Genomic DNA, 19,200 nt, shown 5'->3' with positions numbered 1-19,200 from the left:
CAAAATTTTATTTCTATAGTAAATTTTTGTAAAATTTTAGTCTATAAAAAATTTTGTTAAAAAATTTTATTTTTATAGAAAATTTTGTCACAAATATTTTTTTCCTATAGACAATTTTGTCAACTTTTATTATTTCTATAGAAAAATTTCGCAAATTTTATTTCTATGGTAAATTTGTGCAAAATTTATATAAAAAATTTTGTTAAAAAATTTTATTTTGTCAATTAAATAAATAATATATATAAAAAATAATGTATAACAAATTTTGTTAAAAAAAAATTATTTCTTTAAACAAATTTTGTGATAATTTTATTTCTATAGAAAATTTTGTCAAAATTCTGCTACTATAGAAATTTTGTCAAAATTGTATTTCTATCGAAAATTTTGTCAAAATTTAATTTCTATAGAAAATTTTGGCAAAATTTTATTTCTATAACAAAATTTGTTAACAAATTTTATTTCTTTAAAAAAATTGTCATAATTTTATTTCTATAGAAAATTTTGTCAAAATTTATTTCTATAATAGAAATAAAATTTTGCAAAAATTTTCTGTAGAAATAAAATTTTGCAAATATTTTCCGTAGAAAAAAAATTTTGACAAAAGTCTTTATAGAAATAAAATTGTTAATAAAATTTTCTATAGAAGTAAAATTTTGTATAGAAATAAAATGTAGACAAAATTTTCTATAGAAATAAAATTTTGATAAAGTTTTTTATAGAAATAAAATTTGGACAAAATTATCTATAGAAATAAAATTTTGACAAAATTTTCTATCGAAATAAAATTTGGACAAAATTTTCTAGAAAAATAAAATTTTGACAAAATTTTCTATCGAAATAAAATTTTGACAAATTTTTCTATAGAAACAAAATTTGGAAAAAATTATCTATAGAAACAAAATTTGGAAAAAATTATCTATAGAAATAAAATTTGGACATAAAATTTGGAAATAAAATTTTTGACAAAATTTTCTATAGAAATAAAATTTTGACAAAATTTTCTATAGAAATAAAATTTTGACAAAATTTTCTATAGAAATAAAATTTTTGACAAAATTTTCTATAGAAATTAACTTTTGACAAAATTTTCTATAGAAATAAAATTTTGACAAAATTTTCTATAGAAATAAAATTTTGACAAAATTTTCTATAGAAATAAAATTTTCACAAAATTTTCTATAGAAATAAAATTTTGACAAAATTTTCTATAGAAATAAAATTTTGACAAAATTTTCTATAGAAATAAAATTTTGACAAAATTTTCTATAGAAATAAAATTTTGACAAAATTTTCTATAGAAATAAAATTTTGACAAAATTTTCTATAGAAATAAAATTTTGACAAAATTTTCTATAGAAATAAAATTTTGACAAAATCTTCTACAGAAATAAAATTTTGACAAAATTTTCTATAGAAATAAAATTTTGACAAAATTTTTTATAGAAATAAAACTTTGACAAAAAAAAAACTATAGACATACAATTTTGAAAAAAAAAATTCTAGAAAAATAAAATTTTGATAAAGTTTTCTATAGAAATAAAATTTGGACAAAATTTTCTATAGAAATAAAATTTTGCAAACATTTTGTATAGAAATACAATTTCGACAAAATTTTCTAGAGAAATAAAATTTTGCAAACATTTTGTATAGAAATACAATTTCGATAACATTTTCTAGAGAAATAAAATTTGAATGAAATTTTCTATAGAAAAACATTTTTAACAAAAATTTTCTATAGAAATAAAATTTTGAAAAACATTTTGTATAGAAATAACATTTAAAAAATAAAATTTTGACACAAATTTTTCTATAGAAATTTTTGTTCAAATTTTATTTCTATAGAAATGTTGTCAAAATGTTATTTCTATAATAAATTTTTGTAAAATTTCAGAAAAACATTTTTAACAAAAATTTTCTATAGAAATAAAATTTTGACAAACATTTTGTATAGAAATAACATATAAAAAAATAAAATTTTGACACAAATTTTTCTATAGAAATTTTTGTTCAAATTTTATTTCTATAGAAAATATTGTAAAAATGTTATTTTTATAATAAATTTTTGTAAAATTTCATTTCTATAGAAAATTTTTGCAAAATTTTATTTCTATAATAAATTTTTGTAAAGTTTTATTTCTATAGAAAACTTTTGCCACATTTTATTTCTATAGAAAATTTTGTCTTTCTTCTCTGCGTGTAACCTTTTTGATCATTCTTAATTGGTTTCTTTTTGTTTTTTTTTTCGACTAAATTTAATCCTAATCCCTGACTCACTCATTGCGTAAACGAAATAAAAAATTTCGTTCGGTACATTTCTAATTCCATAAACATTTCCACACAATAATGACCTGGTTTTCTTGTATAACATTTTAATTCCGTCATGATTAGGATAAAATCTTGTAAGGACAATTTGGTAAATGCTATGTGTAAGAGGTAATGTTCAGTATCCTTTTGTTAGTGTTTTTTTTGTTTTTAATTTAAGCAGAGAATAATGCGTAATTACAATGTCCTTGATGTTAGCCATCTTCCCTCATTTATATGGATATGGAAGAAAGAACATTTGTATGAGGCAGGGCAGCAGGGATTTTATGCCACATGAATACATGCTGTACAAAAGTCAAAAGGGTAAAAGGTCTAAGCCAAAAGCAGATTGAAAAGCTTCTCGAATAACTGTTGACATTATTTTAGCCTAAAATAAGGATTGTAATAAGGAAAAGGCTTATTATCTATTTAAGATAGATATCGCTGGACAATGGAATAACCTCGAATGATGTTATCATATTTCCCAGATCAAGGTAAATAAGCATATTTGTGGAATGTAGACAGTTCGTTAGGCTATTAGTGGAATGGATGGACATAAAGTGGATAGACTACAGGGTAAGGAAAAAGTCAAACAAAAATGATGTAGTCGAAAATCGATATTTGGATACGTTAGAAACGGAATGGCAAACTTTTTAATACGCCCATTGCCATTTAAATTTTTTCAAAATTTTTAAATTTCATCAAAGCCAATGCAATGAATACAAAAACGGAGTACTTCCATCCTATGACAATGTATGCTTAAATTTTGCACTACTTCCGGATCACAAGTTTTGGTATTCAAACTTCTTTTTTGGAAACTTTTTTGCCGAGTAAATTTTTTTCTTTATTATTGTTGAGTGTATAGCAGAACATTGATTGTAATGCAATCGAAAATGTAATAATAGTTCTACTTTTTTTCATATGGCATCGTAAGTACTTAGTAAATTCGTAGTTTTTTTTTTTGATTACTGTTAGTGCAGCTGGCCAAATTACTTTGAAATTCGCATGGAGATTTTATTTTTCAATTTAATTAAGCTAACATAAAATTTACTATATACGAGGTTCACACTTGTAAATGGTAAATAGAATTGCCTTTGAAAAAACTAAGCAAAGGTCAAAGGAAAAAGGTTTTCCGAGATAAAATTTTGCTAAAATTTTCCATAGAAATAAAATATTTACAAAATTTTCTATAGAAAAGAAATTTTCCAAAAAAAAGAAATAAAATTTTGCAAAAACTTTCTATAGAAGTAAAATTTTGCACAAATTTTCTAAAAAATAAAATTTTGCAAAAAATTTTCTATAGAAATAAAATTTTGACAAAAATTTCTATAGAAATAAAATTTTGACAAAAATTTCTATAGAAATAAAATTATGACAAAATTTTGTTTAGTAATAAAATTTTGACAAAATTTTCTATAGGAAAAAAATTTAGACCAAATTTTCTATAGAAATAAAATTTTGACAAAAATTTCTATAGAAATAAAATTTTGCAACAATTTTCTAAGAAATAAAATTTTGACAAAAATTTCTATAGAAATTAAATTTTGACGAAAATTTCTATACAAATAAAATTTTGCAAAAATTTTCCATAGAAATAAAATTTTACAAACATTTTTATAGAAATAAAATTTTGACAAAAAATTCTATAGAAATAAAATTTTGACAAAATTTTCTATAGGAAAAAATTTTAGACCAATTTTCTATAAAAATAAAATTTTGCACAAATTTTCTATAGAAATAAAATTTTGACAAAATTTTCTATAGAAAAGAAATTTTGCAAAAAATTTCTATAAAAATAAAATTTTGAAAAAACTTTCTATAGAAGTAAAATTTTGCAAAAATTTTCTAAAAAATAAAATTTTGCAAAAATTTTCTATAGAAATAAAATTTTGCACAAATTATCTATACAAATAAAATTTTGCAAAAATTTTCTATATAAATAATATTTTGAACAAAATTTTCTACAGAAATTAAATTTTGACAAAAATTTCTATAGGAAAAAATTTTGCAAAAATTTTCTATAGAAATAAAAATTTGCAAAAATTTTCTATATAAATAAATTTTTGCAAAAATTTTCTATATAAATAAAATTTTGCAAAACTTTTCTATATAAATAAAATTTTGACAAAATTTTCTATAGAAATTAAATTTTGACAAAAATGTCTATAGAAATAAAATTATGACAAAATTTTCTATAGAAATAAAATTTTTACAAAATTTTCCATAGAAAAGAAATTTTGCACAAAACTTCTATAGAAATAAAATTTTGGAAAAACTTTCTATAGAAGTAAAATTTTGCAAAAATTTTCTAAAAAATAAAATTTTGACGAACATTTTCTATAGAAATAAAATTTTGACAAAAATTTCTATAGAAATAAAATTTTGACAAAAATTTCTATAGAAATAAAATTTTGACAAAAATTTCTATAGAAATTAAATTTTGACGATAATTTCTATACAAATAAAATTTTGCAAAAATTTTCTATAGAAATAAAATTTTACAACAATTTTTATAGAAATAAAATTTTGACAAAAAATTCTATAGAAATAAAATTTTGACAAAATTTACTATAGGAAAAAATTGTAGACCAATTTTCTATAGAAATAAAATTTTGCACAAATTTTCTATAGAAATTAAATTTTGACGAAAATTTCTATAGAAATTAAATTTTGACGAAAATTTCTATAGAAATAAAATTTTGCAAAAACTTTCTATAGAAGTAAAATTTTGCAAAAACTTTCTAAAAAATAAAATTTTGCAAAAATTTTCTATAGAAATAAAATTTTGCACAAATTATCTATACAAATAAAATTTTGCAAAAAATTTCTATATAAATAATATTTTGACAAAATTTTCTACAGAAATTAAATTTTAACAAAAATTTCTATAGGAAAAAATTTTGCAAAAATTTTCTATAGAAATAAAATTTTGCAAAAATTTTCTATATAAATAAATTTTTGCAAAAATTTTCTATATAAATAAAATTTTGCAAAACTTTTCTATATAAATAAAATTTTGACAAAATTTTCTATAGAAACTAAATTTTGACAAAAATGTCTATAGAAATAAAATTATTACAAAATTTTCTATAGAAATAAAATTTTTACAAAATTTTCCATAGAAAAGAAATTTTGCACAAAACTTCTATAGAAATAAAATTTTGGAAAAACTTTCTATATAAGTAAAATTTTGCAAAAATTTTCTAAAAAATAAAATTTTGCAAAAATTATCTATAGAAATAAAATTTTGACAAAATTTTCTATAGAAATAAAATTTTGACAAAATTTTCTATAGAAATTAAACTTTGACAACAATTTCTATAGAAATAAAATTATGACAAAATTTTCTATAGTAATAACATTTTTCAAAAATTTTCTATATAAATAAAATTTTGACAAAATTTTCTATATAAAGAAAATTTTGACAAAATTTTCTATATAAATAAAATTTTGACAAAATTTTCTATAGAACTTAAATTTTGACAAAAATTTCTATAGAAATAAAATTTTGCAAAAATTTTCTATAGAAATAAAATTTTGACAAAATTTTCTATAGAAATAAAATTTTGACAAAATTGTCTATAGAAATAAAATTTTGACAAAACTTTCTATAGAAATAAAATTTTGACAAAAATTTCTATAGAAATTAAATTTTGACGAAAATTTCTATAGAAATTAAATTTTGACGAAAATTTCTATAGAAATAAAATTTTGCAAAAATTTTCTATATAAAATTTTCTATAAAAATTTTCTATATAAATAAAATTTTGCAAAAATTTTCTATATAAATAAAACTTTGCAAAAATTTTCGATATAAATAACATTTTGACAAAATTTTCTATAGAAATTAAATTTTGACAAAAATTTAATAAAGTTTTGACAAAATTTTCAGCAGGAAAAAATTTTAGACCAATTTTCTATAGAAATAAAATTTTGCAAAAAGTTTTATAGAAATAAAATTTGGACAACATTTTTTATTAAAATAAAATTAAAAAAGAAATAAAATATTGCAACAATTTTCTATAGAAATAAAATTTTGACAAAATTTTCTATAGAAATAAAATTTTGACAAAATTTTCTATAGAAATAAAATTTTGCAAAAATTTTCTATAGAAATAAAATGTTGACAAAAATTTCTATAGAAATTAAATTTTGACGAAAATTTCTATAGAAATGAAATTATGACAAAATGTTCTATAGTAATAAAATTTTAACAAGAACAAAAATTTAGACCAAATTTTCTATAGCGAAAAATTTAGACTATAATTTAGACTAAAATTTCTATAGAAATGAATTTTGCAAAAATTTTCTATAAAAAATAAAATTTTCCAAAAAATTTCTATAGAAATGAAATTTTGCAAAATTTTTCTATAAAAATAAAATTTCTATAGAAATAAACTTTTACAGAAATTTGTATAAAAATGATAAAAATTTTCTACAGAAAGAATATTTTGAGAAAATTTACAACAGAAATAAAATTTTGCAAAAATTTTCTATACAAATAAGATTTTGATCAAATTTTCTATATAAATAAAATTTGGGTAGATTAATTTTGACATGAGTGGCAACCGTGATTAGAACCCCCATGTACAAAAAATTAACTTCAAGCCTACTTTTACTATATAAATTTCTTCTATAAACTGTCAATAAATTGTTTTGTAATTGGGCATAAATAATTTCCTGAAATTATAATCAACTTAAGAAATAAGGGTATGATAAACAAGTATATACGGCCGTAAGTTCGGCCAGGCCGAATCTTATGTACCCTCCACCATGAATTGTGTAGAAACTTCTACGAAAGACTGTCATCCACAATCGAAATACTTCGGTTGTGGTATCTTAAAACTTCTTAACATCGTTTTCTAAATTGTGAATTAGTCCATACGTTGTATATATTAGATAATTACGAATCGATATGGACTTTTTGCACGGTACGTAGAGAGCCAGAATTGAAATATGGGGGTCGCTTATATGGGGGCTATATAGAATTATGAACTTGATATGGACCAATTTTTGTGTGATTGGAAATCGATTTATCTGAGGGATATATATAACTATAGACCGATATGGACCTAGGCAGGCATGGTTGTTAATGACCATATAATATCACAATGTACCAAATTTAAACTCACTCGGATGAAATTTGCTCCTCCAAGAGGCTCCAAAACCAAATCTCGAGATCGATTTATATGGGGCTATATATGATTATGGACTGATATGGACCACTTTTGGCATGGTTGTTAAATATCAAATACTACCACCACGTACCAAATTTCAACCAGATCGGATGAATTTTGCTTCTCCAAAAGGCACCGAAGGTCAAATCTGGTGATCGGTTTATATGGGGGCTATATATAATTATGGACCGATATGGACCAATTTTTGCATGGTCATTAGAGACCATATACTAACACCATGTACCAAATTTCAGCCGGATCGGATGAAATTTGCTTCTCTTAGAGGCTCCGGTGGTCAAATCGGGGGATCAGTTTATATGGGGGCTATATATAATTATGGACCAATATGGACCAATTTTTGCATGGTTATTAGAGACCATATACTAACACCATGTAACAAATTTCAGCCGGATCGGATGAAATTTGCTTCTCTTAGAGGCTCCGCAAGCCAAATCGGGGGATCGGTTTTTATGGGGGCTATATATATTTATGGACCGATGTGGACCAATTTTTACTTTACTTAAAAGTGGACCGATATGGCCCATTTGCAAAATCTTCTCTAAGTGGATTCATTGCAATGTGGAACGCCGTTCGGTCTCGGCTATAAAAAGGATATCCCTTGTCATTGAGCTATACATAGAATAGGGCAGCACTCAGTAATAAGAGAGAAGTTCACCACTGTGGTATCACAATGGACTGAATAGTCTAAGTGAGCCTTAAATATCGTGCTGCCACTATACCCAACCTAACCTATAGAAATACAATTTTGACAAAATTTTCTTTATAAATGAAATTTTGACAAAATTTCTTTGCAAAAAAAAACTTTGCAAAAATTTTCTATGGAAATAAACTTTTTACATAAAATGTTGACAAAATTTTCTATAGAAATAAAAAATTGACAAATAAAATTATAGCAATATAAGATTTTTTAAATTTGGTAGATTTTTGATAAAATTGTCTTCAAATGTTGGTAGATTTTTTTACTCAAAATGTAACCGTGATTAGAACCCCCCATATACAAAAAAGGTTAAAGAGACCGCTAAGACTACATTTACCATATACATTTCTTAGATAAACTGTTAATAAATTGTTTTCTATATGGGTATAAATAATTTTCTGAAATTATAATCAATTTAAGAAATAAACGTATGATAAACGCTATCATTCATACGACCCCGTGACCACGTATTTAAATTAATCATACGAACTGATGTCCCATTAAATAATTTTTATTTAATAACATATTAATTATTACCAGCGGGTCAATTTCGAGTAGGAAAGGCCACTTTCGGAATTTTGTTTTATCCGAAAAAAAAATCATTGGGTTTACTTGCCAAAGAGACCAGCTCAAAATTTACACTTACAAGTGGCCATCAGAACTCAAGCGCCGCCGACTATAATTATATGGGCCCCAATAAAGGCAGATGGTCGCTCCCGTTTGTATTGACAATGGGGTCAAAATATTATGGCACCAAATATTAACGACAAAATGTCCTAAAGACAGTATTGAAGCCCTGGGTAGATAACAATTTTGTTCGTAGATTATTGACATTCCAATAGGACTCAGCACATGTTAACCAAGAATGACTTAAAAAGGAGGTTCCATCGCTTCATTTCAAATCTGTGAATACGTTGATCTATTGGCCATGTCGAATTTTGAAGTGTGAAAATATTGCCTTTAAAAAATACCAAAGTGTCGATGATCTCAAGACTTCGTTGGGAATGGGCCAAAATATGGCAGAGCTACTGTGAAGCCACTCCATCAAGGACTAGTGTTTATCGATGGTATGGTGAATTCAACCGAGCTTGTAGTTCACTCCAAGACGAATTTCGTCACTGGATCTCAATCCGTTGAACTTTTGCCCCTGGAGAATTTTGGAGTATAAGACGGTTGGCTTAAAAAAAAAAACAAAAAGTTTCTATGATCGCAAGACGCAGCGTCGTTGGAAAAGGTCCAAAATATTGCAGAGCCACTTTCGTGTGGCGTATGATAGCTTTGACGGTCGTTTGAGGCTTTATCAAAGACTAGAGTTTATCGACGGTATGGTGAATTCAACCGAGGTCGCAGTTCACTCCAAGAAGAATTTCGTTGAGATCGGTTGTTCTGGAAACCATTGATGCTGTGTCCCAACTGATAATGTCAGATCGTCACGTGACCTATCGTGAGATTCCCATAACCTTAGGCATTAGTAGGGCCAGTATATATTGAATTTTTTCATGAACATTTTACCGTCAAAAAAATTCTTCGCGTTGGATTCCAAACAATTTGCCAATATTAAATATAAAAATAATTTTGCTAAATTTTAGTTTACAAAGAAAATTCATCTCGACCCCATCTAATTTGAATTTACTTTGAAAAACGTTTCATTTGAATTAAAAAATTCTATATCAAAATTCCTTTTTTATTTGGCATTTCTCGAAAGCTAAACTAACGAAATATCAATATCCAAATATGTGAAAAATGTTAAGAAATTAAAACAGAATTTTTAAATTCTGATTACAACTCCCATATTACCCTCGTATATATTTATGCATTTTTTTGAATGTAATTTTCGTTTTTAGATGCAGCCATGGTTTTTTTATGCATAGTTAAATATAAACAGTGATTTAGTATAAACCATCCGTTGATTTTTTTTTGTTTATTTCCACAATTTGAAGTAATAATATTCGATTTATTTTGATTTTCGTTACATATTTGTTGTTGCACATTCACAGAATAAAACTTGGTTGTTGCGTTCAAATTTACAATTCATGTGGAAACATTAATTATTGGCCAATTTGATGTTGAGTTTTTTCTTCTTATGTATTGTATAGAGATTTGTTTATTCTTTCTATGCTACATTCATATTTACCTAAGTTTTTACTTAATATTTGTTTAAAATTAAAATTCACACAATCATCAAATAAAAAAAATTTGATTTTTTTATTGGTTGAAAATATTGTGGCTTTTGTTGAATTCTACACAATGGAAATAAGAATTTAGTAGAAATATTTAAATTCCTAACATTTATTAATTTACTTCTAAATTCTACTCAATTTTATTAAGAAGATTTTCTTTCGCATAAATCCTATTAAAAATAAAATCCTTTTAGAAGGATTGTCCTTTGAGCATAGTTCGTTAGCCTTCTTTAGGTTTAGGTGGCCCTTTATTTTTTTTATTTTTATTTATTTATTTTTTTTTTTTTTGAGTATAACAATGTCTTCAATAAAATCTTTTTATTTATATTCAAAAAACCATTTCCATAATAGTCCTTTGAACATTGAACACACAACAAAATACGTACTCGTTGAAAGGAAATGACCTATGATGAGAATTGTTTAAATTCAATCAAAATGGTCCTTTTTCTTTGCAAAGCCTTTCACAAAAAAATGCCATATACCATATATGGCCATGTATACTCGTATATGTGGGACATTTCACGAAAAAAAATACTAGTTATAAACAGAAAAAAATATGTCACCAAAATATTTCTAATTAAAAAGTAGAATGAAGCTACAAATATTGTCAAAATTTTATTTTTATAGAAAATTTTGAAAAAAAAATGTCTATGAAAAATTTTGTCCAAATTTTATTTCTGTAAAAAATTTTGTCCAAATTATATTTCTATAGAAAATTTTGTCCAAATTTTATTTCTATAGAAAATTTTATAAAAATTTTATTTTTATAAAAAAAAATTGTCAACATTTTATTTCTATAGAAAATTTTGTAAAAATTTTATTTTTATAAAAAAATTTGTCAAAATTTTATTTCTATAGATTTTTTTTTAAATTGTTTTTCTGTAGAAAATTTTAACTAAATTTTATTTCTCCAAAAAATTATGTCAAAATTTTATTTCTCCAAAAAATTTTGTTCAAATTTTATTTCTATAGAACATTTTTGTAAAACATTATTTCTATAGTTAATTTTGTGTCAAAATTGTATTTCTATAGAAAATTTTCGCAAATTTTTATTTCTATAGAAAATTGTGTGAATTTTGGCAAATTTTTATTTCTATAGAAAATTTTGTCAAAATATTATTTCCGTAGAAAATTTTGTCGAAATTTTATTTCTATAATAAAATTTGTCAAAATTTTATTTCTATAGAAAATTTTGTCAAAATTTTATTTCTATAAAAAAATTTGTCAAAATTTTATTTCTATAGATTTTTTTCAAAATTTTATTTCTCCAAAAAATTTTGTCAAAATTTTATTTCTATAGAAAATTTTTGCAAAATTTTATTTCTATAGAAAATTTTTGCAAAATTTTATTTCTATGGAAAATTTTAACAAAATTTTATTTCTCCAAAAAATTATGTCAAAATTTTATTTCTCCAAAAAATTTTGTTCAAATTTTATTTCTATAGAAAATTTTGTCAAAATTTTATTTCTATAGATTTTTTTTCAAAATTTAATTTCTCCAAAAAATTTTGTTCAAATTTTATTTCTATAGAAAATTTTGTCAAAATTTTATTTCTATAGAAAATTTTGTCAAAATTTTATTTCTTTAATAAAATTTGTCAAAATTTTATTTCTATAGAATCTTTTTCAAAATTTTATTACTAGAGAAAATTTTGCCAAAATTTTATTTCTATAGCAAATTTTAACAAAATTTTATTTCTCCAAAAAATTATGTCAAAATTTTATTTCTCCAAAACAATTTGTTAAAATTTTATTTCTATAGAAAATTTTTGTAAAACATTATTTCAGTAGTAAATTTTGTCAAAATTTTATTTCTATAGATTTTTTTTCAAAATTTTATTTCTATAATAAAATTTGTCAAAATTTTATTTCTATAGAAAATTTTTTCAAAATTTTATTTCTATAAAAAATTTGTCAAAATTTTATTTCTATAATAAAATTTGTCAAAATTTTATTTCTATGGAATCTTTTTCAAAATTTTATTACTACAAAAAATTTTGTCAAAATTTTATTTCTATAACAAATTTTAACAAAATTTTATTTCTCCAAAAAATTATGTCAAAATTTTATTTCTCAAAAACAATTTGTTAAAATTTTATTTCTATAGAAAATTTTTGTAAAACATTATTTCAGTAGTAAATTTTGTCAAAATTTTATTTCTATAGAAAATTTTTTCAAAATTTTATTTCTATAAAAAATTTGTCAAAATTTTATTTCTATAGAAAATTTTGTCAAAATTTTATTTCTATAAAAAAATTTGTCAAAATTTTATTTCTATAGATTTTTTTTTCAAAATTTTATTTCTCCAAAAAATTTTGTTCAAATTTTATTTCTATAGAAAATTTTGTCAAAATTTTATTTCTATAGAAAATTTTTGCAAAATTTTAGTTCTATAGAAAATTTTTGCAAAATTTTATTTCTATAGAAAATGTTTGCAATGCATTTTTTAATGAACTGCCTGAATTTATTCTGATAATTGGTTGATAGTTTTGCTGCAAGTAGAGGATGCTGATGAGGAATGTTGTAATTCCGAAACGTGCGTCCATCCAACCATCTTGCAGTCTATAGGGCTTTACCCAAATAAATTTGACAAACATTATTTTCCTCTGTTGGTTAAGCTACACTTGTAGTTTAGTCGGCAAAATCGCTAAAAGTTGCCAAATCAACCGTTACAAATGTAATTAAAGTGTTTGGGGAACGTTTGTCGACAGCCAGGAAGCCTGGATCTGGGGGAAATCGAAAACCGGAAGCCGCTGAGACGACAAAGAGAGTAGCCGGTAGTTTCAAGCGAAACCCTAACCTCTTTCTCCGAGATGCCGCAAATAAGCTGGGTGTATCGTCTACAACCGTGCATCGAGCCAAAAAACGAGCCGGACTATCGACTTACAAGAAGGTAGTGACTCCAAATCGCGATGATAAACAAAATACGACGGCCAAAGCGCGATCCGGGAGGCTGTACACGACGATGCTGACGAAGTTTGACTGCGTGGTAATGGACGACGAAACCTACGTCAAAGCCGAATACAAGCAGCTTCCGGGACAGGAGTTTTATACGGCAAAAGGAAGGGGAAAGGTAAAGGTAAAACTGTCAAAGTTCGCAAAGAAATATCTGGTTTGGCAAGCCATCTGTACCTGAGGCTTGAAAAGCAGCATTTTCATAGCTTCCGGGACTGTCAACCAAGAAATTTACGTGAAAGAGTGTTTGAATAAACGTATGCTGCCTTTCCTGAACTTCCGTACTGTTTTGGACGGATTTGGCATCTTGCCATTACGGTAAAAAGGCCATGGAGTGGTACGCCGCCAACAACGTGCAGGTGGTTCCCAAGGACAAGAACCCTCCCAACACGCCAGAGCTCCGCCCAATTGAGAAATACTGGGCTATTGTCAAGCGGAACCTAAAGAAGACCAAAAAAACTGCTAAGGACGAGCAGCAGTTCAAGGCAAACTGGCTTTCTGCGGCGAAGAAGGTGGACAAGGTGGCTGTACAAAATCTGATGGCAGGTGTCAAGCGTAAGGCCCGGCAATTCGGATTTGGAAAAGCGAAAGCCTAACTGAATATTTTTCCTGAATTTTATACTAATTGAACTTGAAAAAGAAATTTAATTTGATTTTTTAAATAAACGATTTCACCGATGTACACACGTTTTCCCTTGACCAAATTTTGACGTATCACCCTTTATCACATCCGTCAAATGTATTGGGTGCTATATACAAAGGTTTGTCCCAAATACATACATTTAAATATCACTCGATTTGGACAGAATTTGATAGACTTTTACAAAATCTATAGACTCAAAATTTAAGTTGGCTAATGCACTAGGGTGGAACACAATTTTAGTAAAAAAATATGGGAAACATTTAAATCTGAAGCAGTTTTAAGGAAACTTCGCAAAAGTTTTTTTATGATTTATCGCTCGATATATATGTATTAGAAGTTTATGAAGATTAGAGTCATTTTTACAAATTTTCGACTAAGCAGTGGCGATTTTACAAGGAAAATGTTGGTATTTTGACCATTTTTGTCGAAATCAGAAAAACATATATATATAGGAGCTATATCTAAATCTGAACCGATGTCAACCAAATTAGGCACGCATAGCTACAATGCTAATTCTACACCCTGTGCAAAATTTCAACTAAATCGGAGTTAAAAATTGGCCTCTATGGTCATATGAGTGTAAATCGGGCGAAAGCAATATATGGGAGATATATTTAAATCTGTACCGATTTCAACCAAATTTGGCACGCATAGTTACAATGCTAATTCTACTCCCTATGCAAAATTTCAACTAAATCGGAGCAAAAAATTGGCCTCTGTGGGCAAATGAGTGTAAATCGGGCGAAAGCTATATATGGGAGCTATATCTAAATCTGAACCGATTTGGCTGATATTTTGCAGGGTTTTCGAGACTCATAAAATATTCGGATGTACGGAATTTGAGTAAGATCGGTTGATATACACGCCAATTATGGCCAGATCGGTGAAAAATATATATGGCAGCTATATCTAAATCTGAACCGATTTTTTCCAAAATCAATAGGGATTGTCTTTGAGCCGAAACAAGACCCTATAGCAAATTTTAGGACAATCGGACTAAAACTGCAAGCTGTACTTTGCACACAAAAATACATCAACAGACAGACAGACAAACAGACAGACGGACAAAGCTAAATCGACTCAGAATTTAATTCTACTAAAAGGTTGGTCTATGATTACTCCTTCTTGGCGTTACATACAAATGCACAAACTAATTATACCCTGTACCACAGTAGTTGTGAAGGGTATAATAAAATTTTGACAAAATATTCTATAGAAATAAAATTTTGCAAAAATTTTCTATAGAAATAAAATTTTGCAAAAATTGTCTATAGAAATAAAGTTTTGCAAAAATTGTCTATAGAAATAAAATTTTTACAGAATTTTCTATATAAAAAGAAATTGACAAAAATTTCTATAGAAATAAAATTTTGATAAATGTTTCTATAGAAATAAAATTTTGACAAAATTTTCTATATAAAAATAAAATTTTGACAACATTTTCTATAGAAATAAAAATTTGACAAAATTTTTTATATAAAAATAAAATTTTGACAAAATTTTCTATAGAATTAAATGTTGACAAATTTTTTTATAGAAATAAAATTTTGCAAACATTTTCTATAGAAATAAAATTTTGACAAAATTTTCTATAGAAATAAAATTTTGACAAAATTTTCTATAGAAATAAAATTTTGACAAAATTTTCTATAGAAATAAAATTTTACAAAAAATTTCAATAGAAATAAAATTTTCTATAGAAATAGAATTTTGCAAAAATTGTCTATAGAAATAAAATTTTGACAAAATTTTCTATATAAAAAAATTGACAAAATTTTCTATAGAATTAAAATTTTGACAAAATTTTCAATACAAATAAAATTTTGACAAAATTTTCTATAGAAATAAAATTTTGCAAAAATTTCCTATAGAAATAAAATTTTGCAAAAATTGTCTATAGAAATAAAATTTTTACAGAATTTTCTATATAAAGAGAAATTGACAAAATTTTCTATAGAAATAAAATTTTGACAAAATTTTCTATATAAAAATAAAATTTTGACAACATTTTCTATAGAAATAAAAATTTGACAAAATTTTCTATATAAAAATAAAATTTTGACAAAATTTTCTGTAGAATTAAATGTTGACAAATTTTTTTATAGAAATAAAATTTTGCAAAAATTTTCTATATAAATAAAATTTTGACAAAATTTTCTATAGAAATAAAATTTTGACAAAATTTTCTATAGAAATAAAATTTTACAAAAATAGAATTTTGCAAAAATTGTCTATAGAAATAAAATTTTGACAAAATTTTCTATATAAAAAAGAATTGACAAAATTTTCTATAGAATTAAAATTTTGACAAAATTTTCAATACAAATAAAATTTTGACAAAATTTTCAATACAAATAAAATTTTGACAAAATTTTGCAAAAATTTTCTATAGAAATAAAATTTTGACAAAATTTTCTATAGAAATAAAATTTTGACAAAATTGTCTATAGAAATAAAATTTTGACAAAATTTTCTATAGAAATAAAATTTTGATAAAATTTTCTACAGAAATAAAATTTTGACAAAATTTTCTTTATAAAAATAAAATTTTGACAAAATTATCTATAGAATTAAATGTTGACAGAAATTTGTTTTCAGTGTATTTTTTAAGTGTTTTAGTTTTGCCTTGGATTGACCCGTATCGAAAGGAAAGTTTTCCAAGCTATTGTGTAGTAATTTTAATATTTTGAATGAAATATGTCAGCAAAATGCTTTCAATCCTTTTACTCTTGATGCTACTATCTTTGAGATTGTAATATCCTGTTCCATTGTTACAAAAGGACATTTGAATACAAAACACACATACACATATGTATGTGTCTGTATGTAATTCCCTAATTTCCTTAGCATATCTGTTAGCTGGCAAACCAAATAGCCAACCAGCCAGCCAACCACATTTCTTGTCCAAGGTCATCGTAGTTGTCTGTCGTTTTTCTGGCACTTACACTTTACCAGAGCTTGGCAGGCAGCATGCACTCAGTTGTTATCACTGCTGTTCTTGCAATTTGCAATTGTTGAAAAGAGAATTTGTCTTAAAGCCAAAGACTGGCCCTTGGAAAACTTTTGACACGTTTTCCCTTGTCCTAGGCTCTCCCCTATTGTCGATGCTTTCATGCACTTTACTCTGTTTTTTTTTTTTTTTGGATTCAGGGGAAAACTTTGCTTGCCTGCAACCAACAATCAGTGACAGGATAACTGACAGAAGATGTTAATCACAGAAGTGGCCAGTGAGTGACTAGCGTATGTGTGAGTGTGTGTGTGGTCAGGAAAACCCCAGTTCTTTTTTTTTTTCAAATTATTCCTTTTTTGTGGAAATAAATGCAGTTATAAAAGTCTCGGAGATTGACAAATGTTGATAGGACAAAGTTTGACAAAATGTAGTGGCTGCAAATAGATTGATGCTGCTGCAGTTTAGATCAATGGTCAATAATGCTTTACCAACTTTTTTTTTCAAACTTTCAGTTTGTGTTTTTTACAAAAACTTACCTTACTCTTGGGTTTTTTTCTACAGGATATGTCGTAAATGTCGTTGAAAATCAGCAATTTCCTTTGAGTAGTTTTAATGCTAAGATTTTGTTTGGTGGTATTTCTTTTAACCAATATACTTTAAGAAAATTTTAGATTTTTTTTTTTAATTTTTATAAAACACTCTAAATTTTTAAAAAACACTCTGACAAATATTTTATTGAACTCCAATTATTTCACCAATTTGATTTTATAAACACAAATTTTGCGATTTCAAAGATTTTTTCTTTACAATATAATTTTTTTTCTTAGACAAATGATTCTTTAATTTTCGATATTTTTTTAAGGGAAATTTCAAAATTCACATTTACCCGGAAAAACCTCTTCTTTCGATTTTGTTTTTATTTAATGCGATTTTTGAACGTGAGATTTGACATATATATAATTTTTTTTTTATTTAAAAAATTTCGAAAAATTCAATTTCCGTTTCCGCTTAGAGACGTTTTACCACGACAAAGTTGTAACTGCGACTAAACGCAACAGCATCATACCGAACCATTTATTTACATTTTGTTCATATTCCAATATACCCTACATCGAACGATGAACCAATGCATGGTATCTTTGATACGAGCATAGGTTTGCAACACACAATAATCCGATACCTGAAAAGAGATTTGCAAAACGAAGAAGCATTAAAAATAAAATTAAATTCAATTTAAAGTTAAAATTAAACTCATACACTGAAAAAAATAATATTGACCTTTAATGATGATTATAGATAATTTTATTTCTATAGAAAATTTTTAACAAAATTTTATTTCTATAGAAAATTTTTAACAATTTTTTTTCTATAGAAAATTTTTAACAAAATCTTTAACAAAATTTTATTTCTATAGAAAATTTTTAACAAAATTTTATTTCTATGGAAAATTTTTAACAAAATTTTATTTCTATGGAAAATTTTTAATAAACTTTTTTGTATAGAAAATTTTGTCAAAATTTTATTTCTATAGAAAATTTTTAACAAAATTTTATTTCTATAGAAAATGTTGATAGGACAAAGTCAACATTTTATTTCCATTGAAAATTATTTCTATAGAAAATGTTTAACAAAATTTTATTTCTATGGAAAATTTTTAATAAACTTTTTTATATAGAAAAATTTGTCAAAATTTTATTTCTATAGAAATAAAATTTTTAACAAAATTTTATTTCTATAGAAAATGTGGATAGGACAAAGTCAACATTTTATTTCCATTGAAAATTATTTCTATAGAAAATTTTTTACAAAATTTTATTTCTATGGAACATTTTTAATAAACTTTTTTCTATAGAAAATTTTTAACAAAATTTTATTTCTATACAAAATGTTTAACAAAATTTTATTTCTATAGAAAATGTTGATAGGATAAAGTCAACATTTTATTTCCATTGAAAATTTTATTTCTATAAAAATTTTTCTCAAAAATTTATTTCTATAGAAATTGTAATCAAACTTTTCTATCTATAGAAAATGTTATTTATATAGAAAATGATGTCAATTTTTTTTTGTATCAAAATTTTATTTCTATAGGACATTTTTATCAAAATTTTGTTTCTATAGAAAATGTTGTCAAAAATTTGTTTCTATCTTTATTTTGTCAAAATTTTATTTCTATAGAAAATTTTTGCAAAATTTTATTTTTATAGAAAATTTTTGCAAAATTTTATTTCTATAGAAAATTTTTGCAAAATTTTATTTCTATAGAAAATTTTAGC

At 24.2% G+C, this 19,200-nt stretch overlaps 1 protein-coding gene across 2 annotated transcripts in view; it reads right to left on the bottom strand.

Moving 5' to 3' along the window:
• Positions 1 to 17,977, bottom strand: part of LOC142237163 (Ig-like and fibronectin type-III domain-containing protein 2) — a 521,807-nt gene extending 503,830 nt beyond the window's left edge. For both annotated transcript variants that reach the window (XM_075308520.1, XM_075308521.1), the window contains exon 1: positions 17,461 to 17,977. The gene's annotated coding sequence lies outside the window, so the exon portion shown is untranslated. The remainder of the gene's footprint in view (positions 1 to 17,460) is intronic.
• Positions 17,978 to 19,200: the final 1,223 nt, after the last annotated feature.

The sequence above is a fragment of the Haematobia irritans genome, chromosome 4 (genome assembly GCF_050003625.1).
Source record: "Haematobia irritans isolate KBUSLIRL chromosome 4, ASM5000362v1, whole genome shotgun sequence".
NCBI classification, from domain to species: domain Eukaryota; kingdom Metazoa; phylum Arthropoda; class Insecta; order Diptera; family Muscidae; genus Haematobia; species Haematobia irritans.
Note: the sequence above shows the minus strand (reverse complement) of the source record. Positions and strands in the feature narration are given on the sequence as shown.